At 46.8% G+C, this 24,610-nt stretch overlaps 1 pseudogene; it reads left to right on the forward strand.

The window, feature by feature from the left end:
* Window positions 1-24,610, forward strand: part of LOC115116560 (ras-associated and pleckstrin homology domains-containing protein 1-like) — a 216,643-nt pseudogene that overhangs the window by 183,506 nt on the left and 8,527 nt on the right.

Here is a 24,610-nt window from a genome sequence, read left to right on the forward strand (position 1 = left end):
GGCCCTAACCCCACAGAGTCCAGGCCCTAACCCCACAGAGTCCAGGCCCTAACCCCACAGAGTCCAGGCCCTAACCCCACAGAGTCCAGGCCCTAACCCCACAGAGTCCAGGCCCTAACCCCACAGAGTCCAGGCCCTAACCCCACAGAGTCCAGGCCCTAACCCCACAGAGTCTAGTCCTCAAGGTGAGAGCAAAGGCCTCCACACCATTACCATCTGACCTCTGTTGCCTTTACTAACACCTGAACACTATAGGATCCCAAATGTCACCATATTCCCAATATCAGGGCTCTAAGAAGCCGCCGAAGAACATGACTGATGTTTTACATTCTACCAACCAATTGTGCTATTTTGTTCGTTTTTGTGCGTTTTGTGTAACATATATATTTTTTTACAAATTTTGTACATAATGTTGCTGCTACCGTCTCTTATAACCGAAAAGAGCTTCTGGACATCAGAACAGAGGTTACTCACAGCGGACTGGAAGAAACCTTTTCCTTTTAACGAGTCCGACGAGAAGGATATCCTGCTTTCACTGAAACAGGCCCAGATCCACGCCTTTTGCGTGAACACAAGGCGCAGGAAAAGGGGCCGCGGATCGGGGCTCCTTCTGAGAATCCACAGGCGAGCGAGTAAACTCCCACTGCCATCCCTTCTTCTAGCTAACGTACAATCATTGGAAAATAAAATTGATGATCTACAATTTAAGATCATCCTACCAACGGGACATTAAAAACTAACATCTTATGTTTCGTGGCTGAACGACGATACGGACAATATAGAGCTACCTTCGCTTTATAGAGTTACCTTCGCTTTATAGAGTTACCTTCGCTTTATAGAGTTACCTTCGCTTTATAGAGCTACCTTCGCTTTATAGAGTTACCTTCGCTTTATAGAGTTACCTTCGCTTTATAGAGCTACCTTCGCTTTATAGAGCTACCTTCGCTTTATAGAGCTACCTTCGCTTTATAGAGTTACCTTTGCTTTATAGAGCTACCTTCGCTTTATAGAGTTACCTTCGCTTTATAGAGTTACCTTCGCTTTATAGAGCTACCTTCGCTTTATAGAGCTACCTTCGCTTTATAGAGCTACCTTCGCTTTATAGAGCTACCTTTGCTTTATAGAGCTACCTTTGCTTTATAGAGCTACCTTCGCTTTATAGAGCTACCTTTGCTTTATAGAGCTACCTTCGCTTTATAGAGCTACCTTCGCTTTACATTTACATTTAAGTCATTTAGCAGACGCTCTTATCCAGAGCGACTTACAAATTGGTGCTTTCACCTTATGACATCCAGTGGAACAGCCACTTTACAATAGTGCATCTAAGTCTTTTAAGGGGGGTGAGAAGGATTACTTTATCCTATCCTAGGTATTCCTTAAAGAGGTGGGGTTTCAGGTGTCTCCGGAAGGTGGTGATTGACTCCGCCGTCCTGGCGTCGTGAGGGAGTTTGTTCCACCATTGGGGGGCCAGAGCAGCGAACAGTTTTGACTGGGCTGAGCGGGAACTGTACTTCCTCAGTGGTAGGGAGGCGAGCAGGCCAGAGGTGGATGAACGCAGTGCCCTTGTTTGGGTGTAGGGCCTGATCAGAGCCTGGAGGTACTGAGGTGCCGTTCCCCTCACAGCTCCGTAGGCAAGCACCATGGTCTTGTAGCGGATGCGAGCTTCAACTGGAAGCCAGTGGAGAGAGCGGAGGAGCGGGGTGACGTGAGAGAACTTGGGAAGGTTGAACACCAGACGGGCTGCGGCGTTCTGGATGAGTTGTAGGGGTTTAATGGCACAGGCAGGGAGCCCAGCCAACAGCGAGTTGCAGTAATCCAGACGGGAGATGACAAGTGCCTGGATTAGGACCTGCGCCGCTTCCTGTGTGAGGCAGGGTCGTACTCTGCGGATGTTGTAGAGCATGAACCTACAGGAACGGGCCACCGCCTTGATGTTAGTTGAGAACGACAGGGTGTTGTCCAGGATCACGCCAAGGTTCTTAGCGCTCTGGGAGGAGGACACGATGGAGTTGTCAACCGTGATGGCGAGATCATGGAACGGGCAGTCCTTCCCCGGGAGGAAGAGCAGCTCCGTCTTGCCGAGGTTCAGCTTGAGGTGGTGATCCGTCATCCACACTGATATGTCTGCCAGACATGCAGAGATGCGATTCGCCACCTGGTCATCAGAGGGGGAAAGGAGAAGATTAATTGTGTGTCGTCTGCATAGCAATGATAGGAGAGACCATGTGAGGTTATGACAGAGCCAAGTGACTTGGTGTATAGCGAGAATAGGAGAGGGCCTAGAACAGAGCCCTGGGGGACACCAGTGGTGAGAGCGCGTGGTGAGGAGACAGATTCTCGCCACGCCACCTGGTAGGAGCGACCTGTCAGGTAGGACGCAATCCAAGCATGGGCCGCGCCGGAGATGCCCAACTCGGAGAGGGTGGAGAGGAGGATCTGATGGTTCACAGTATCGAAGGCAGCCGATAGGTCTAGAAGGATGAGAGCAGAGGAGAGAGAGTTAGCTTTAGCAGTGCGGAGTGCCTCCGTGATACAGAGAAGAGCAGTCTCAGTTGAATGACTAGTCTTGAAACCTGACTGATTTGGATCAAGAAGGTCATTCTGAGAGAGATAGCGGGAGAGCTGGCCAAGGACGGCACGTTCAAGAGTTTTGGAGAGAAAAGAAAGAAGGGATACTGGTCTGTAGTTGTTGACATCGGAGGGATCGAGTGTAGGTTTTTTCAGAAGGGGTGCAACTCTCGCTCTCTTGAAGATGGGAGGGAAGTAGCCAGCGGTCAGGGATGAGTTGATGAGCGAGGTGAGGTAAGGGAGAAGGTCACCGGAAATGGTCTGGAGAAGAGAGGAGGGGATAGGGTCAAGCGGGCAGGTTGTTGGGCGGCCGGCCGTCACAAGACGCGAGATGTCATCTGGAGAGAGAGGGGAGAAAGAGGTCAGAGCACAGGGTAGGGCAGTGTGAGCAGAACCAGCAGTGTCGTTTGACTTAGCAAACGAGGATCGGATGTCATCGACCTTCTTTTCAAAATGGTTGACGAAGTCATCTGCAGAGAGGGAGGAGGGGGGGGAGGGGGAGGATTCAGGAGGGAGGAGAAGGTGGCAAAGAGCTTCCTAGGGTTAGAGGCAGATGCTTGGAATTTAGAGTGGTAGAAAGTGGCTTTAGCAGCAGAGACAGAGGAGGAAAATGTAGAGAGGAGGGAGTGAAAGGATGCCAGGTCCGCAGGGAGGCGAGTTTTCCTCCATTTCCGCTCGGCTGCCCGGAGCCCTGTTCTGTGAGCTCGCAATGAGTCGTCGAGCCACGGAGCGGGAGGGGAGGACCGAGCCGGCCTGGAGGATAGGGGACATAGAGAGTCAAAGGATGCAGAAAGGGAGGAGAGGAGGGTTGAGGAGGCAGAATCAGGAGATAGGTTGGAGAAGGTTTGAGCAGAGGGAAGAGATGATAGGATGGAAGAGGAGAGAGTAGCGGGGAGAGAGAGCGAAGGTTGGGACGGCGCGATACCATCCGAGTAGGGGCAGTGTGGGAAGTGTTGGATGAGAGCGAGAGGGAAAAAGATAGAAGGTAGTGGTCGGAGACTTGGAGGAGTTGCAATGAGGTTAGTGGAAGAACAGCATCTAGTAAAGATGAGGTCGAGCGTATTGCCTGCCTTGTGAGTAGGGGGAAGGTGAGAGGGTGAGGTCAAAAGAGGAGAGGAGTGGAAAGAAGGAGGCAGAGAGGAATGAGTCAAAGGTAGACGTGGGGAGGTTAAAGTCGCCCAGAACTGTGAGAGGTGAGCCGTCCTCAGGAAAGGAGCTTATCAAGGCATCAAGCTCATTGATGAACTCTCCGAGGGAACCTGGAGGGCGATAAATGATAAGGATGTTAAGCTTGAAAGGGCTGGTAACTGTGACAGCATGGAATTCAAAGGAGGCGATAGACAGATGGGTAAGGGAGAAAGAGAGAATGACCACTTGGGGAGATGAGGATCCCGGTGCCACCACCCCGCTGACCAGAAGCTCTCGGGGTGTGCGAGAACACGTGGGCGGACGAAGAGAGAGCAGTAGGAGTAGCAGTGTTATCTGTGGTGATCCATGTTTCCGTCAGTGCCAAGAAGTCGAGGGACTGGAGGGAGGCATAGGCTGAGATGAACTCTGCCTTGTTGGCCGCACATCGGCAGTTCCAGAGGCTACCGGAGACCTGGAACTCCACGTGGGTCGTGCGCGCTGGGACCACCAGATTAGGGTGGCCGCGGCCACGCGGTGTGGAGCGTTTGTATGGTCTGTGCAGAGAGGAGAGAACAGGGATAGACAGACACATAGTTGACAGGCTAGAGAAGAGGCTACGCTAATGCAAAGGAGATTGGAATGACAAGTGGACTACACGTCTCGAATGTTCAGAAAGTTAAGCTTACGTAGCAAGAATCTAATTGACTAAAATGATACAGTACTGCTGAGGTAGGCTAGCTGGCAGTGGCTGCGTTGTTGACACTACACTAATCAAGTCGTTCCGTTGATTGTAAAGTTTCTACAATGCTGCTATTCGGGGGCTAGCTGGCTAGCTAGCAGTGTTGATTACGTTACGTTGCGTTAAAAGAACGACAATAGCTGGCTAGCTAACCTAGAAAATCGCTCTAGACTACACAATTATCTTTGAAACAAAGACGGCTATGTAGCTAGCTATGTAGCTAGCTACGATCAAACAAATCACACCGTTGGGACTGTAATGAAATGAAATGAAAATGTGATACTACCTGTGGAGCGAAGCGGAATGCGACCGGAATGCGAAAGTTCTATTCAGTAGACGTTGGCTAGCTGTTGGCTAGCTAGGAGTGACTCCTACGTTAAGGACGACAAATAGCTGGCTAGCTAACCTCGGTAAATTAAGATAATCACTCTAAGACTAAACACTCTAAACTACACAATTATCTTGGATACGAAGACAGCAAAGACAACTATGTAGCTAGATAACACTACACTAATCAAGTCGTTCAGTTGAGTGTGATAGTTACTACAGTGCTACGGTAGACGGTGAACGTTTGCTAGCTGGCTAGCTAGCTGCTGGGCAGATAGGAGGACGACGAAATACGATAATTACGCAATTATCTTTGATACAAAGACGGCTATGTAGCTAGCTAAGAAGAAATTGCTAAGATTAGACAAATCAAACCGTTGTACTATAATGAAATGTAATGAAAAGTTTTATAGAGTTACCTTCGCTTTATAGAGTTACCTTCGCTTTATAGAGCTACCTTCGCTTTATAGAGTTACCTTCGCTTTATAGAGCTACCTTCGCTTTATAGAGCTACCTTCGCTTTGTAGAGCTACCTTCGCTTTAACTCCAACCCTGTTCCTGGAGAGATACCCTCCTGTACGTTTGAACTCCAACCCCAGTTGTAACTAACCTGATTCAGTTTATCAACCAGCAATTTATTAGAAGGTGCTAGATTAGGGTTGGAGTTAAAACCTACAGGAGGGTATCTCTCCAGGAACAAGGTTGGAGTTAAAACCTCCAGGAAGGTCTCTCTCCAGGAACAGGGTTGGAGTTCAAACCTCCAGGAGGGTATCTCTCCAGGAACAGGGTTAGAGTTAAAACCTACAGGATTGTATCTTTCCAGGAACAGGGTTGGAGTGAAAACCTACAGGATTTCCTAATATTTAGCAAACCACACGGGCACACTCCAACACTAACATAATTTACACACACATTATTTGTGTTTAGTGAGTCCTCCAGATCAGAGACAGTAGGGATGACCAGGGATGTTCTCTGTTTAGTGAGTCCTCCAGATCAGAGGCAGTAGGGATGACCAGGGATGTTCTCTGTTTAGTGAGTCCTCCAGATCAGAGGCAGTAGGGATGACCAGGGATGTTCTCTGTTTAGTGAGTCCTCCAGATCAGAGGCAGTAGGGATGACCAGGGATGTTCTCTGTTTAGTGAGTCCTCCAGATCAGAGGCAGTAGGGATGACCAGTGATGTTCTCTGTTTAGTGAGTCCTCCAGATCAGAGACAGTAGGGATGACCAGGGATGTTCTCTGTTTAGTGAGTCCTCCAGATCAGAGGCAGTAGGGATGACCAGGGATGTTCTCTGTTTAGTGAGTCCTCCAGATCAGAGGCAGTAGGGATGACCAGGGATGTTCTCTGTTTAGTGAGTCAACCAGATCAGAGGCAGTAGGGATGACCAGGGATGTTCTCTGTTTAGTGAGTCCTCCAGATCAGAGGCAGTAGGGATGACCAGGGATGTTCTCTGTTTAGTGAGTCCTCCAGATCAGAGGCAGTAAGGGATGGCATCGTGTTATATTGATAGGTGGGTGAAAGGGACCATAATTCTGTCCTGCCTGAGCATTTTGTGTACTACTTGTCATTGCTAGTAACACCAACACTGTGTACTACTTGTCATTGCTAGTAACACCAACACTGTGTACTACTTGTCATTGCTAGTAACACCAACACTGTGTACTACTTGTCATTGCTAGTAACACCAACACTGTGTACTACTTGTTGCTGCTAGTAACTCCAACACTGTGTACTACTTGTTGCTGCTAGTAACACCAACACTGTGTACTACTTGTTGCTGCTAGTAACACCAACACTGTGTACTACTTGTTGCTGCTAGTAACACCAACACTGTGTACTACTTGTCATTGCTAGTAACACCAACACTGTGTACTACTTGTTGCTGCTAGTAACACCAACACTGTGTACTACTTGTCATTGCTAGTAACACCAACACTGTGTACTACTTGTCATTGCTAGTAACACCAACACTGTGTACTACTTGTCATTGCTAGTAACACCAACACTGTGTACTACTTGTCATTGCTAGTAACACCAACACTGTGTACTACTTGTCACTTCTAGTAACACCAACACTGTGTACTACTTGTTGCTGCTAGTAACACCAACACTGTGTACTACTTGTTGCTGCTAGTAACACCAACACTGTGTACTACTTGTCACTTCTAGTAACACCAACACTGTGTACTACTTGTCGTTGCTAGTAACACCAACACTGTGTACTACTTGTCGTTGCTAGTAACACCAACACTGTGTACTACTTGTCGCTTCTAGTAACACCAACACTGTGTACTACTTGTCATTGCTAGTAACACCAACACTGTGTACTACTTGTTGCTGCTAGTAACACCAACACTGTGTACTACTTGTCGCTTCTAGTAACACCAACACTGTGTACTACTTGTCGTTGCTAGTAACACCAACACTGTGTACTACTTGTTGCTGCTAGTAACACCAACACTGCATGCGTCTGACTCTAGCTGTAATGATGCCCAAAGGGAGATTAATATATTTTGAATATAGGGTAGTCTTGAGTCTCTTCATGTTATGTTAGCAAAGCACTCAGTGAGGCCAAAGACCCAGCCGCTAGTAACATGTTGAACCTAGTAAACTCACTGTAGCTAGTTAGTACCACCTGTAAACTCACTGTAGCTAGTTAGCAGCACCTGTAAACTCACTGTAGCTAGTTAGCAGCACCTGTAAACTCACTGTAGCTAGTTAGCAGCACCTGTAAACTCACTGTAACTAGTTAGCAGCACCTGTAAACTCACTGTAGCTAGTTAGTACCACCTGTAAACTCACTGTAGCTAGTTAGCAGCACCTGTAAACTCACTGTAACTAGTTAGCAGCACCTGTAAACTCACTGTAGCTAGTTAGCAGCACCTGTAAACTCACTGTAGCTAGTTAGCAGCACCTGTAAACTCACTGTAGCTAGTTAGCAGCACCTGTAAACTCACTGTAGCTAGTTAGCAGCACCTGTAAACTCACTGTAGCTAGTTAGTACCACCTGTAAACTCACTGTAGCTAGTTAGCAGCACCTGTAAACTCACTGTAGCTAGTTAGCAGCACCTGTAAACTCACTGTAGCTAGTTAGCAGCACCTGTAAACTCACTGTAACTAGTTAGCAGCACCTGTAAACTCACTGTAGCTAGTTAGCAGCACCTGTAAACTCACTGTAGCTAGTTAGCAGCACCTGTAAACTCACTGTAGCTAGTTAGCAGCACCTGTAAACTCACTGTAGCTAGTTAGCAGCACCTGTAAACTCACTGTAGCTAGTTAGCACCACCTGTAAACTCACTGTAGCTAGTTAGCAGCACCGGTAAACTCACTGTAGCTAGTTAGCAGCACCTGTAAACTCACTGTAACTAGTTAGCAGCACCTGTAAACTCACTGTAGCTAGTTAGTACCACCTGAACACTCACTGTAGCTAGTTAGTACCACCTGAACACTCACAGGAGCTCCAGCTGGAATCATGCCTACTGCCCAAGGCATTGCTGGTGCTTTGAAAATACTGTATTCCAAATGTCTTCATGTTATGTTAGCCAGGTTTGGTTTTTGTTGTTGAAGAGAATAGTAGGGACACTGCTCGCTCCCAAATACCTTCTCAAATACTTCACTTCCTGAAAGGGAGGAAAATATAGATTTCCTTGTGTCCTTTTGTGACTCATCTTTCAAAACTTCACAGTCCCAGATTTTAAAAAAAACAGACTAGGAGCTTTAAAGAGGGGAGAGGTGGAGGGAGACTGGGGAGATGGGGGCTTCCATTTGCCTAGTTGTTTTGGAACACTGATTCTCTGCAGTGATGGTGTTTGGGACACTGATTCCCTGCAGTGATGGTGTTTGGGACACTGATTCCCTGCAGTGATGGTGTTTGGGACACTGATTCCCTGCAGTGATGGTGTTTGGGACACTGATTCCCTGCAGTGATGGTGTTTGGGACACTGATTCCCTGCAGTGATTGTGTTTGGGACACTGATTCCCTGCAGTGATTGTGTTTGGGACACTGATTGTTGTATTTGCTGGCTGTATTGTGTTGTATTGTATTGTGTTGTTTGCTGGCTGTATTGTGTTGTATTGTATTGTGTTGTTTGCTGGCTGCATTGTGTTGTATTGTATTGTGTTGTTTGCTGGCTGCATTGTGTTGTATTGTATTGTGTTGTTTGCTGGCTGCATTGTGTTGTATTGTATTGTGTTGTTTGCTGGCTGCATCCCACTTGGCTTTTTGTTGTTGTTGGCTCACCAAGATTTAAATGCTAAAATCATCACTGGATCCAACATCCTCAATCCCTCTGCTCTACCCAGTTACTCCCATCAGGGAGACATTACCATCAAACCAGAACAACTTCTCTGTTTACTAGGTTACTTTCCGGAGGAAAAGGAAGTTAAATATTATGTTCATAATTGACATGGCTGTGGAGTCAGCCTCTAATACTGCCAATATAAAGAACGTCCCTGCGTTCTCCTTTCCCCCACTCTGTCCCAAACACCATCACTGCAGGGAATCAGTGTCCCAAACACCATCACTGCAGGGAATCAGTGTCCCAAACACCATCACTGCAGAGAATCAGTGTCCCAAACAGAATCAGTGTCCCAAACACCATCACTGCAGGGAATCAGTGTCCCAAACACAATCACTGCAGGGAATCAGTGTCCCAAACACCATCACTGCAGGGAATCAGTGTCCCAAACACCATCACTGCAGGGAATCAGTGTCCCAAACACCATCACTGCAGGGAATCAGTGTCCCAAACACAATCACTGCAGGGAATCAGTGTCCCAAACACCATCACTGCAGGGAATCAGTGTCCCAAACACCATCACTGCAGGGAATCAGTGTCCCAAACACCATCACTGCAGGGAATCAGTGTCCCAAACACCATCACTGCAGGGAATCAGTGTCCCAAACACCATCACTGCAGGGAATCAGTGTCCCAAACACCATCACTGCAGGGAATCAGTGTCCCAAACACCATCACTGCAGGGAATCAGTGTCCCAAACACCATCACTGCAGGGAATCAGTGTCCCAAACACCATCACTGCAGGGAATCAGTGTCCCAAACACCATCACTGCAGGGAATCAGTGTCCCAAACACCATCACTGCAGGGAATCAGTGTCCCAAACACAATCACTGCAGGGAATCAGTGTCCGAAACACCATCACTGCAGGGAATCAGTGTCCCAAACACCATCACTGCAGGGAATCAGTGTCCCAAACACCATCACTGCAGGGAATCAGTGTCCCAAACACAATCACTGCAGGGAATCAGTGTCCCAAACACCATCACTGCAGGGAATCAGTGTCCCAAACACCATCACTGCAGGGAATCAGTGTCCCAAACACCATCACTGCAGGGAATCAGTGTCCCAAACACCATCACTGCAGAGAATCAGTGTCCCAAACACCATCACTGCAGGGAATCAGTGTCCCAAACACAATCACTGCAGGGAATCAGTGTCCCAAACACAATCACTGCAGGGAATCAGTGTCCCAAACACAATCACTGCAGGGAATCAGTGTCCCAAACACCATCACTGCAGGGAATCAGTGTCCCAAACACCATCACTGCAGGGAATCAATGTGCCAAACACCATCACTGCAGGGAATCAGTGTCCCAAACACCATCACTGCAGGGAATCAGTGTCCCAAACACCATCACTGCAGGGAATCAGTGTCCCAAACACCATCACTGCAGAGAATCAGTGTTCCAAAACAACTAGGCAAATGGAAGCCCCCATCTCCCCAGTCTCCCTCCACCTCTCCCCTCTTTAAAGCTCCTAGTCTGTTTTTTTTTAAATCTGGGACTGTGAAGTTTTGAAAGATGAGTCACAAAAGGACACAAGGAAATCTATATTTTCCTCCCTTTCAGGAAGTGAAGTATTTGAGAAGGTATTTGGGAGCGAGCAGTGTCCCTACTATTCTCTTCAACAACAAAAACCAAACCTGGCTAACATAACATGAAGACATTTGGAATACAGTATTTTCAAAGCACCAGCAATGCCTTGGGCAGTAGGCATGATTCCAGCTGGAGCTCCTGTGAGTGTTCAGGTGGTACTAACTAGCTACAGTGAGTGTTCAGGTGGTACTAACTAGCTACAGTGAGTTTACAGGTGCTGCTAACTAGTTACAGGTTTGCTTACCAACACCTGACCACTGCTACACCTGGCTATCAGCAGAGTACCAACACCTTACCAACACCTGACCACTGCTACACCTGGCTATCAGCAGAGTCCCAACACCTTACCAACACCTGACCACTAATACACCTGGCTATCAGCAGAGTCCCAACACCTTACCAACACCTGACCACTAATACACCTGGCTATCAGCAGAGTCCCAACACCTTACCAACACCTGACCACTGCTACACCTGGCTATCAGCAGAGTACCAACACCTTACCAACACCTGACCACTAATACACCTGGCTATCAGCAGAGTACCAACACCTGACCACTAATACACCTGGCTATCAGCAGAGTACCAACACCTGACCACTAATACACCTGGCTATCAGCAGAGTCCCAACACCTTACCAACACCTGACCACTGCTACACCTGGCTATCAGCAGAGTACCAACACCTTACCAACACCTGACCACTAATACACCTGGCTATCAGCAGAGTCCCAACACCTTACCACTAATACACCTGGCTATCAGCAGAGTCCCAACACCTTACCAACACCTGACCACTAATACACCTGGCTATCAGCAGAGTCCCAACACCTTACCAACACCTGACCACTGCTACACCTGGCTATCAGCAGAGTACCAACACCTTACCAACACCTGACCACTAATACACCTGGCTATCAGCAGACTACCAACACCTGACCACTAATACACCTGGCTATCAGCAGAGTCCCAACACCTGACCACTAATACACCTGGCTATCAGCAGAGTCCCAACACCTTACCAACACCTGACCACTGCTACACCTGGCTATCAGCAGAGTACCAACACCTTACCAACACCTGACCACTAATACACCTGGCTATCAGCAGACTACCAACACCTGACCACTAATACACCTGGCTATCAGCAGAGTACCAACACCTGACCACTAATACACCTGGCTATCAGCAGAGTCCCAACACCTGACCACTAATACACCTGGCTATCAGCAGAGTACCAACACCTGACCACTAATACACCTGGCTATCAGCAGAGTACCAACACCTGACCACTAATACACCTGGCTATCAGCAGAGTCCCAACACCTTACCAACACCTGACCACTGCTACACCTGGCTATCAGCAGAGTACCAACACCTGACCACTAATACACCTGGCTATCAGCAGAGTACCAACACCTGACCACTAATACACCTGGCTATCAGCAGAGTCCCAACACCTTACCAACACCTGACCACTAATACACCTGGCTATCAGCAGAGTCCTAACACCTTACCAACACCTGACCACTAATACGCCTGGCTATCAGCAGAGTCCCAACACCTTACCAACACCTGACCACTAATACACCTGGCTATCAGCAGAGTCCCAACACCTTACCAACACCTGACCACTAATACACCTGGCTATCAGCAGAGTACCAACACCTTACCAACACCTGACCACTAATACACCTGGCTATCAGCAGACTACCAACACCTGACCACTAATACACCTGGCTATCAGCAGAGTACCAACACCTGACCACTAATACACCTGGCTATCAGCAGAGTCCCAACACCTGACCACTAATACACCTGGCTATCAGCAGAGTACCAACACCTGACCACTAATACACCTGGCTATCAGCAGAGTACCAACACCTGACCACTAATACACCTGGCTATCAGCAGAGTCCCAACACCTTACCACTGCTACACCTGGCTATCAGCAGAGTCCCAACACCTTACCACTGCTACACCTGGTTATCAGCAGAGTCCCAACACCTTACCACTGCTACACCTGGTTATCAGCAGAGTCCCAACACCTGACCACTAATACACCTGGCTATCAGCAGAGTACCAACACCTGACCACTAATACACCTGGCTATCAGCAGAGTACCAACACCTGACCACTAATACACCTGGCTATCAGCAGAGTACCAACACCTGACCACTAATACACCTGGCTATCAGCAGAGTCCCAACACCTTACCAACACCTGACCACTGCTACACCTGGCTATCAGCAGAGTACCAACACCTGACCACTAATACACCTGGCTATCAGCAGAGTCCCAACACCTGACCACTAATACACCTGGCTATCAGCAGAGTCCCAACACCTTACCAACACCTGACCACTAATACACCTGGCTATCAGCAGAGTCCCAACACCTTACCAACACCTGACCACTAATACACCTGGCTATCAGCAGAGTCCCAACACCTTACCAACACCTGACCACTAATATGCCTGGCTATCAGCAGAGTCCCAACACCTTACCAACACCTGACCACTAATACACCTGGCTATCAGCAGAGTCCCAACACCTTACCAACACCTGGCCACTAATACACCTGGCTATCAGCAGAGTACCAACACCTGACCACTAATACACCTGGCTATCAGCAGAGTCCCAACACCTGACCACTGTTACACCTGGTTATCAGCAGAGTCCCAACACCTGACCACTAATACACCTGGCTATCAGCAGAGTCCCAACACCTTACCACTAATACACCTGGCTATCAGCAAAGTCCCAACACCTGACCACTAATACACCTGGCTTTCAGCAGAGTCCCAACACCTTACCACTGCTACACCTGGTTATCAGCAGAGCCTTGTCTGGCAGCGAAGCAGTTCATTCAGCCTCATTTACTGCCTTTTAAAAACCAAATTATTAGGGTGAGGCACATGAGATACTAACATCTTACTACATAACATACGCTTAGTATTACTTTCTTCGCTACAGTATACATATCTCCCTGGCATATTACTACACAACATACACTTAGTATTACTTTCTTAGCTACAGTATACACATCTCCCTGGCATATTACTACACAACATACACTTAGTATTACTTTCTTATCTACAGTATATATATCTCCCTGGTATATTACTACACAACATACACTTAGTATTACTTTCTTAGCTACAGTATAAATATCTCCCTGGTATATTACTACACAACATACACTTAGTATTACTTTCTTATCTACAGTATACATATCTCCCTGGTATATTACTACACAACATATACTTAGTATTACTTTCTTATCTACAGTATACATATCTCCCTGGTATATTACTACACAACATACACTTAGTATTACTTTCTTAGCTACAGTATATATATCTCCCTGGCATATTACTACACAACATACACTTAGTATTACTTTCTTAGCTACAGTATATATATCTCCCTGGTATATTACTACACAACATATACTTAGTATTACTTTCTTATCTACAGTATACATATCTCTCCCTGGTATATTACATAATGTATACAGCAGCATACAAGACATGATTGGACTCACCTTGTTGTGCTGTTCTCACTTGAAGAGGAAGGTGGCGCGGCGGTCTTTCGTGGGCAAATTTAGTCATTGAACTCTGCCATTCTCTGGATTTACAGTGCTTTTCAAAAACAACTGGACGCAGGATTTACAATTCAAATCATATTTTATTGGTCACATACATGTGACTGGCAAGTGGGTCTACGGGTGTCAGGTAGGGTGGAGGTGATATGATCCTTGACTAGTCTCTCAAAGCACTTCATGATGACAGAGGTGAGTGCTGCGAGGCGATAGTCATTAAGTTCAGTTACCTTTGCTTTCTTGGGTACAGAAACAATGGTGGCCATTTTGAAGCATGTGGGGACAGTAGACTGGGATAGGGAGAGATTGAATATGTCCATTAACACACCAGCCAGCTGGTCTGCGCATGCTCTGAGGATGCAGCTAGGGATGCCATCTGGACCAGCAGCCTTGTGAGGGTTAACACGCGTAACTGTCCTACTCACGTCACAGAGAAAGAGAGCCCACAGTCCTTGGCAGCGGGCCATGTCGGTCCAGAGAGTCAGGACACCGGGGTTAACACCCCTACTCTTACGATAAGTGCCATGGGATCTTTAGTGACCTCAGAGAGTCAGGACACCGGGGTTAACACCTCTACTCTTACGATAAGTGCCATGGGTTCTTTCAGCAACCACAGAGAGTCAGGACACCGGGGTTAACACCTCTACTCTTACGATAAGTGCCATGGGTTCTTTCAGCAACCACAGAGAGTCAGGACACCGGGGTTAACACCCCTACTCTTACGATAAGTGCCATGGGATCTTTAGTGACCACAGAGAGTCAGGACCCCGGGGTTCACACCCCTACTCTTACGATAAGAGCCATGGGATCTTTAGTGACCACAGAGAGTCAGGACACCGGGGTTAACACCCCTACTCTTACGATAAGTGCCATGGGATCTTTAGTGACCACAGAGAGTCAGGACACCGGGGTTAACACCTCTACTCTTACGATAAGTGCCATGGGTTCTTTCAGCAACCACAGAGAGTCAGGACACCGGGGTTAACACCTCTACTCTTACGATAAGTGCCATGGGATCTTTAGTGACCACAGAGAGTCAGGACACCGGGGTTAACACCTCTACTCTTACGATAAGTGCCATGGGATCTTTAGTGACCACAGAGAGTCAGGACACCGGGGTTAACACCTCTACTCTTACGATAAGTGCCATGGGATCTTTAGTGACCACAGAGAGTCAGGACACCGGGGTTAACACCTCTACTCTTACGATAAGTGCCATGGGATCTTTAGTGACCACAGAGAGTCAGAACACCCGTTTAGATCATCCCATCCAAAAGACGGCACCCTACACAGGGCAATGTCCCCAATCACTGCACTGGGATATATTTCTTTAGACCAGAGGAAAGAGTGCCTCCTACTGGCCCTCCAACACCACTTCCAGCAACATCTGGTCTCCCATCCAGGAACTGACCAGGACCAACCCTGCTTAGTTTCTGAAACAAGCCAGCAGTGGTATGCAGGGCGGTATGCAGGGCGGTATGCAGGGCGGTATGCAGGGCGGTATGCAGGGCGTTGTATGCAGGGCGGGGTATGCAGGGCGGTATGCAGGGCGGTATGCAGGGCGGCTTGTAGACTACTGCCTGTAATTTGTCTCAACATATTTCATGATGTTCTGAATCTGTGAATTGTTTATTGAGTATGAATAAGCCGCCTCAACATTTGCAGCAGTCGGTGGTTGAGTATGAATAAGCCGCCTCAACATTTGCAGCAGTCGGTGGTTGAGTATGAATAAGCCGCCTCAACATTTGCAGCAGTCGGTGGTTGAGTATGAACAAGCCGCCTCAACATTTGCAGCAGTCGGTGGTTGAGTATGAACAAGCCGCCTCAACATTTGCAGCAGTCGGTGGTTGAGTATGAATAAGCCGCCTCAACATTTGCAGCAGTCTGTGGTAATATCTCTCTAGGAGCCGATCCGTCGTCAGTGTTGTGAAATAATTATAATGTTAACAAAATATTTTAATGGAGCTCCGATCCAAGAGCAGAGCTCCCTTTCTTTCGGTGGGATCTGCATCGCCACATTCTCCAACAACGCACCTAGCGACCATTCCCTCTGCGTGTTGTTTGGGGAAACGCATGTTACACCTTTTGTCCGTTGTAGGAAATGTGCCATCGTAAAAAAAAACTCGTAAGCATAAGTTCCATCGCTATCGAGAAACCGTGCCCAGATCTCAGTTAACCCAGAACTAAAACCTTGTATAATTTGGTCAGCAGAATCTGTCCCGTGAGAGATTAAAGACACAAATCCAAAACATGTTTATCGTTGTGATGTTCTGTATCTATGCTGTCCTTCATCATTAACATGTCCTACTGTCTGTCTGTTCAGCATCCTCAGATCCAGAAGAAATCCCAGTACATCAAGTACCTGTGTTGTGATGACGTCAGAACCCTACACCAGTGGATCAATGGGATACGCATCGCCAAGGTAACGTTACGTTTCCTCGGCAACAACGTAACGAGAGAGAGAGAGAGAGAGAGAGAGTCGAGGAAAGCAGAGCCATAGTCTGGGTACTCACAGAACATCTTGGACAGAATACCTCAATGGCCAAACTTGATGTATTTGGCTGTGACTGAAAGCTGTGGGAACATTTGAGAAAGCTGGGCTGTATTCACTATCAACCAAACGGAGCAAACCAGGGAGGTTTTTTTGCAGACCGTTTTGCGCTTGGTGTAAACAGTTTCCGATGCAAACCATTTTGTTACGTTGTAAACCGACAAATGAATGCACCTCTGTCTGTTGACTGACTAATGAATACACCCTGATGTCTGTTGACTGACTAATGAATACACCTCTGATGTCTGTTGACTGACTAATGAATACACCCTGATGTCTGTTGACTGACTAATGAATACACCCTGTCTGTTGACTGACTAATGAATACACCCTGATGTCTGTTGACTGACTAATGAATACACCCTGATGTCTGTTGACTGACTAATGAATACACCCTGATGTCTGTTGACTGACTAATGAATACAACCTGATGTCTGTTGACTGACTAATGAATACACCCTGATGTCTGTTGACTGACTAATGAATACACCCTGTCTGTTGACTGACTAATGAATACAACCTGTCTGTTGACTGACTAATGAATACACCCTGATGTCTGTTGACTGACTAATGAATACACCCTGATGTCTGTTGACTGACTAATGAATACACCCTGATGTCTGTTGACTGACTAATGAATACAACCTGATGTCTGTTGACTGACTAATGAATACACCTCTGATGTCTGTTGACTGACTAATGAATACACCCTGTCTGTTGACTGACTAATGAATACACCCTGATGTCTGTTGACTGACTAATGAATACACCCTGATGTCTGTTGACTGACTAATGAATACACCCTGATGTCTGTTGACTGACTAATGAATACAACCTGATGTCTGTTGACTGACTAATGAATACAACCTGTCTCTTGACTGACTAATGAATACACCCTGATGTCTGTTGACTGACTAATGAATACACCCTGATGTCTGTTGACTGACTAATGAATACACCCTGATGTCTGTTGACTGACTAATGAATACACCCTGATGTCTGTTGACTGACTAATGAATACACCTCTGATGTCTGTTGACTGACTAATGAATACACAACCTGTCTGTTGACTGACTAATGAATACAACCTGATGTCTGTTGACTGACTAATGAATACACCCTGATGTCTGTTGACTGACTAATGAATACACCCTGATGTCTGTTGACTGACTAATGAATACACCCTGATGTCTGTTGACTGACTAATGAATACACCCTGATGTCTGTTGACTGACTAATGAATACACCCTGATGTCTGTTGACTGACTAATGAATACACCTCTGATGTCTGTTGACTGACTAATGAATACACCCTGTCTGTTGACTGACTAATGAATACACCTCTGATGTCTGTTGACTGACTAATGAATACACCCTGTCTGTTGACTGACTAATGAATACAACCTGATGTCTGTTGACTGACTAATGAATACACCCTGATGTCTGTTGACTGACTAATGAATACACCCTGATGTCTGTTGACTGACTAATGAATACACCCTGTCTGTTGACTGACTAATGAATACACCCTGATGTCTGTTGACTGACTAATGAATACACCCTGATGTCTGTTGACTGACTAATGAATACACCCTGATGTCTGTTGACTGACTAATGAATACAACCTGATGTCTGTTGACTGACTAATGAATACACCTATGATGTCTGTTGACTGACTAATGAATACACCCTGATGTCTGTTGACTGACTAATGAATACACCCTGATGTCTGTTGACTGACTAATGAATACACCCTGATGTCTGTTGACTGATGTCTGTTGACTGACTAATGAATACACCTCTGATGTCTGTTGACTGACTAATGAATACACCCTGATGTCTGTTGACTGACTAATGAATACACCCTGATGTCTGTTGACTGACTAATGAATACAACCTGATGTCTGTTGACTGACTAATGAATACACCTCTGATGTCTGTTGACTGACTAATGAATACACCCTGATGTCTGTTGACTGACTAATGAATACACCCTGATGTCTGTTGACTGACTAATGAATACACCCTGATGTCTGTTGACTGACTAATGAATACACCTCTGATGTCTGTTGACTGACTAATGAATACACCCTGATGTCTGTTGACTGACTAATGAATACACCTCTGATGTCTGTTGACTGACTAATGAATACACCCTGATGTCTGTTGACTGACTAATGAATACACCCTGATGTCTGTTGACTGACTAATGAATACACCCTGATGTCTGTTGACTGACTAATGAATACACCTCTGATGTCTGTTGATCTCTGTGTCTCCAGTATGGGAAGACCCTGTATGTGAACTACCAGGAGGCTATGAAGAGGACTGAGGCAGCCTACGACTGGTCTTCTCTCTCTAGCTCCTCTATCAAGTCTGGATCCAGCTCCTCCAGCCTGCCTGGTGAGTGGTGGTGGACAGACACACACCTACAACACAACACACACTTAGCTACAGCATAGCAGGGGTCTATTTTTATTTCAATTCAGTCATTTCAGGAAGTACAATTCCAGGAATTTCAGTTTACTTCCTGTAATGACAGATTTGAAATGGATTAGTCCCCAACGCTGCAGCAGTTACCCACGTTCTTAGCCACAGTATAGTATTTATAAGATTTGTAGTTGCGGGGCCTCCCGAGTGGCGCAGCGGCCTAAGGCACTGCAGGTTCAATCCCAGGCTGTGTCATTACCGGCCGCGGGGTGCTCTAGCGACGCCTTGTGGCGGTCCCAGGTGCCTGCAGGCTGACCTTGTCGGTCAGTTGAATGGTGTTTCCTCTGACACAGTGGTGCGGCTTTAGCAGGTCATGTTTCAGAGGACTCGTGACTCGACCTTCGCCTCTCCCCAGCCCGTTGGGGAGTTGCAGCGATGTGACTAGATTGTAATCATGAAATTGGGGGAAAAAATATTTAAAGAATAAATAATAATAACCCTCTCACTTTCTTTCTCCTCGCTCTCATCTCGCTCCCTCCCCCCTCTTCAAACTCTTTCTCTCTCTTTCTCCCTCCCTCCTCTCTCTCCCTACAGAGTCCCAGTCGACCCACTGCAGTAGTGATAGTGGTGTTGCTGTGTCAGAGAACAACCTGTCAGGCCACAGCCGCTCTCAGAGCCAGGTCAGCTCCATCTTCTCCGAGGCCTGGAAGAGAGGCACCCAGGATGAGGTACCGCCTGTACTGACACCCTCACCTTACCCTGTCACCTGTCTCTATTAACCTGCCTCAGTATTCCTCACCTGTCTCTATTGACCTGCCTCAGTATTCCTCACCTGTCTCTATTGACCTGCCTCAGTATTCCTCACCTGTCTCTATTGACCTGCCTCAGTATTCCTCACCTGTCTCTATTGACCTGCCTCAGTATTCCTCACCTGTCTCTATTGACCTGCCTCAGTATTCCTCACCTGTCTCTATTGACCTGCCTCAGTATTCCTCACCTGTCTCTATTGACCTGCCTCAGTATTCCTCACCTGTCTCTATTGACCTGCCTCAGTATTCCTCACCTGTCTCTATTGACCTGCCTCAGTATTCCTCACCTGTCTCTATTGACCTGCCTCAGTATTCCTCACCTGTCTCTATTGACCTGCCTCAGTATTCCTCACCTGTCTCTATTGACCTGCCTCAGTATTCCTCACCTGTCTCTATTGACCTGCCTCAGTATTCCTCACCTGTCTCTATTGACCTGCCTCAGTATTCCTCACCTGTCTCTATTGACCTGCCTCAGTATTCCTCACCTGTCTCTATTGACCTGCCTCAGTATTCCTCACCTGTCTCTATTGACCTGCCTCAGTATTCCTCACCTGTCTCTATTGACCTGCCTCAGTATTCCTCACCTGTCTCTATTGACCTGCCTCAGTATTCCTCACCTGTCTCTATTGACCTGACTCAGTATTCCTCACCTGTCTCTATTGACCTGACTCAGTATTCCTCACCTGTCTCTATTGACCTGCCTCAGTATTCCTCACCTGTCTCTATTGACCTGCCTCAGTATTCCTCACCTGTCACCTGTCTCTATTGACCTGCCTCAGTATTCCTCACCTGTCACCTGTCTCTATTGACCTGACTCAGTATTCCTCACCTGTCTCTATTTACCTGCCTCAGTATTCCTCACCTGTCTCTATTGACCTGCCTCAGTATTCCTCACCTGTCTCTATTGACCTGCCTCAGTATTCCTCACCTGTCTCTATTGACCTGCCTCAGTATTCCTCACCTGTCTCTATTGACCTGCCTCAGTATTCCTCACCTGTCTCTATTGACCTGCCTCAGTATTCCTCACCTGTCTCTATTGACCTGCCTCAGTATTCCTCACCTGTCTCTATTGACCTGCCTCAGTATTCCTCACCTGTCTCTATTGACCTGCCTCAGTATTCCTCACCTGTCTCTATTGACCTGCCTCAGTATTCCTCACCTGTCTCTATTGACCTGACTCAGTATTCCTCACCTGTCTCTATTGACCTGACTCAGTATTCCTCACCTGTCTCTATTGACCTGCCTCAGTATTCCTCACCTGTCTCTATTGACCTGCCTCAGTATTCCTCACCTGTCACCTGTCTCTATTGACCTGCCTCAGTATTCCTCACCTGTCACCTGTCTCTATTGACCTGACTCAGTATTCCTCACCTGTCTCTATTTACCTGCCTCAGTATTCCTCACCTGTCTCTATTGACCTGCCTCAGTATTCCTCACCTGTCTCTATTGACCTGCCTCAGTATTCCTCACCTGTCTCTATTGACCTGCCTCAGTATTCCTCACCTGTCTCTATTGACCTGCCTCAGTATTCCTCACCTGTCTCTATTGACCTGCCTCAGTATTCCTCACCTGTCTCTATTGACCTGCCTCAGTATTCCTCACCTGTCTCTATTGACCTGCCTCAGTATTCCTCACCTGTCTCTATTGACCTGACTCAGTATTCCTCACCTGTCTCTATTGACCTGCCTCAGTATTCCTCACCTGTCTCTATTGACCTGCCTCAGTATTCCTCACCTGTCTCTATTGACCTGCCTCAGTATTCCTCACCTGTCTCTATTGACCTGCCTCAGTATTCCTCACCTGTCTCTATTGACCTGCCTCAGTATTCCTCACCTGTCTCTATTGACCTGCCTCAGTATTCCTCACCTGTCTCTATTGACCTGCCTCAGTATTCCTCACCTGTCTCTATTGACCTGCCTCAGTATTCCTCACCTGTCTCTATTGACCTGCCTCAGTATTCCTCACCTGTCTCTATTGACCTGACTCAGTATTCCTCACCTGTCTCTATTGACCTGCCTCAGTATTCCTCACCTGTCTCTATTGACCTGCCTCAGTATTCCTCACCTGTCACCTGTCTCTATTGACCTGCCTCAGTATTCCTCACCTGTCACCTGTCTCTATTGACCTGACTCAGTATTCCTCACCTGTCTCTATTGACCTGCCTCAGTATTCCTCACCTGTCTCTATTGACCTGCCTCAGTATTCCTCACCTGTCTCTATTGACCTGCCTCAGTATTCCTCACCTGTCTCTATTGACCTGCCTCAGTATTCCTCACCTGTCTCTATTGACCTGCCTCCGTATTCCTCCGGGTTGACCCTAGAATGTAGTCGGAACATCAGTGTTGCGGTGTCCAACGTGGACACTGTCATTTCATGGTCCGTTCCAGGGGTGACTGACTGTGTCTGTTGTCTCTCCCCAGGAGAGGAAGGTCAAGTCAGTCAAGTTTCATACGGTGCCCCTGTGCATTGGAGGGACGGAGGTTTGAGGTTGGGGGGGGTTTACTCTCGTTTTAACATTAGACTTCTGTAATCCGCACGTTTCTTCAGAACACTAACAGAACTGGGTCACCCTTGGTAGCAAGTGGTTTAATGTGTGGTTTAATGATGTTTGCTAACTGAGGCTGTGAGACTCGTGACGGTCTGTTTCTGACCACACAGCCCTGGTGTGTTACTGTGTTACTATGCAGCACTGGTGTGTTACTGTGTTACTATGCAGCACTGGTGTGTTACTGTGTTACTGTGTTACTATGCAGCACTGGTGTGTTACTGTGTTACTATACAGCACTGGTGTGTTACTGTGTTACTCTACAGCCCTGGTGTGTTACTGTGTTACTATGCAGCACTGGTGTGTTACTGTGTTACTGTGTTACTCTACAGCACTGGTGTGTTACTGTGTTACTGTGTTACTATGCAGCACTGGTGTGTTACTGTGTTACTATACAGCACTGGTGTGTTACTGTGTTACTCTACAGCCCTGGTGTGTTACTGTGTTACTATGCAGCACTGGTGTGTTACTGTGTTACTGTGTTACTCTACAGCACTGGTGTGTTACTGTGTTACTATGCAGCACTGGTGTGTTACTGTGTTACTATACAGCACTGGTGTGTTACTGTGTTACTCTACAGCCCTGGTGTGTTACTGTGTTACTATGCAGCACTGGTGTGTTACTGTGTTACTCTACAGCACTGGTGTGTTACTGTGTTACTGTGTTACTATGCAGCACTGGTGTGTTACTGTGTTACTATACAGCACTGGTGTGTTACTGTGTTACTATACAGCACTGGTGTGTTACTGTGTTACTATACAGCACTGGTGTGTTACTGTGTTACTATGCAGCACTGGTGTGTTACTGTGTTACTATACAGCACTGGTGTGTTACTGTGTTACTATACAGCACTGGTGTGTTACTGTGTTACTGTGTTACTATACAGCACTGGTTTGTTACTGTGTTACTGTGTTACTATACAGCACTGGTGTGTTACTGTGTTACTACACAGCCCTGGTGTGTTACTGTGTTACTATGCAGCACTGGTGTGTTACTGTGTTACTATGCAGCACTGGTGTGTTACTGTGTTACTATACAGCACTGGTGTGTTACTGTGTTACTCTACAGCCCTGGTGTGTTACTGTGTTACTATGCAGCACTGGTGTGTTACTGTGTTACTCTACAGCACTGGTGTGTTACTGTGTTACTGTGTTACTATGCAGCACTGGTGTGTTACTGTGTTACTATACAGCACTGGTGTGTTACTGTGTTACTCTACAGCCCTGGTGTGTTACTGTGTTACTGTGTTACTATGCAGCACTGGTGTGTTACTGTGTTACTCTACAGCACTGGTGTGTTACTGTGTTACTATGCAGCACTGGTGTGTTACTGTGTTACTATACAGCACTGGTGTGTTACTGTGTTACTCTACAGCCCTGGTGTGTTACTGTGTTACTGTGTTACTATGCAGCACTGGTGTGTTACTGTGTTACTGTGTTACTCTACAGCACTGGTGTGTTACTGTGTTACTATGCAGCACTGGTGTGTTACTGTGTTACTATACAGCACTGGTGTGTTACTGTGTTACTATACAGCACTGGTGTGTTACTGTGTTACTATACAGCACTGGTGTGTTACTGTGTTACTATACAGCACTGGTGTGTTACTGTGTTACTATGCAGCACTGGTGTGTTACTGTGTTACTATACAGCACTGGTGTGTTACTGTGTTACTATACAGCACTGGTGTGTTACTGTGTTACTATACAGCACTGGTTTGTTACTGTGTTACTGTGTTACTATACAGCACTGGTGTGTTACTGTGTTACTATACAGCACTGGTGTGTTACTGTGTTACTATACAGCACTGGTGTGTTACTGTGTTACTATACAGCACTGGTGTGTTACTGTGTTACTCTACAGCACTGGTGTGTTACTGTGTTACTCTACAGCACTGGTGTGTTACTGTGTTACTATACAGCACTGGTGTGTTACTGTGTTACTATGCAGCACTGGTGTGTTACTGTGTTACTCTACAGCACTGGTGTGTTACTGTGTTACTCTACAGCACTGGTGT

Source organism: Oncorhynchus nerka, linkage group LG3 (genome assembly GCF_034236695.1).
Source record: "Oncorhynchus nerka isolate Pitt River linkage group LG3, Oner_Uvic_2.0, whole genome shotgun sequence".
In the NCBI taxonomy this organism is placed as follows: Eukaryota; Metazoa; Chordata; class Actinopteri; order Salmoniformes; family Salmonidae; genus Oncorhynchus; species Oncorhynchus nerka.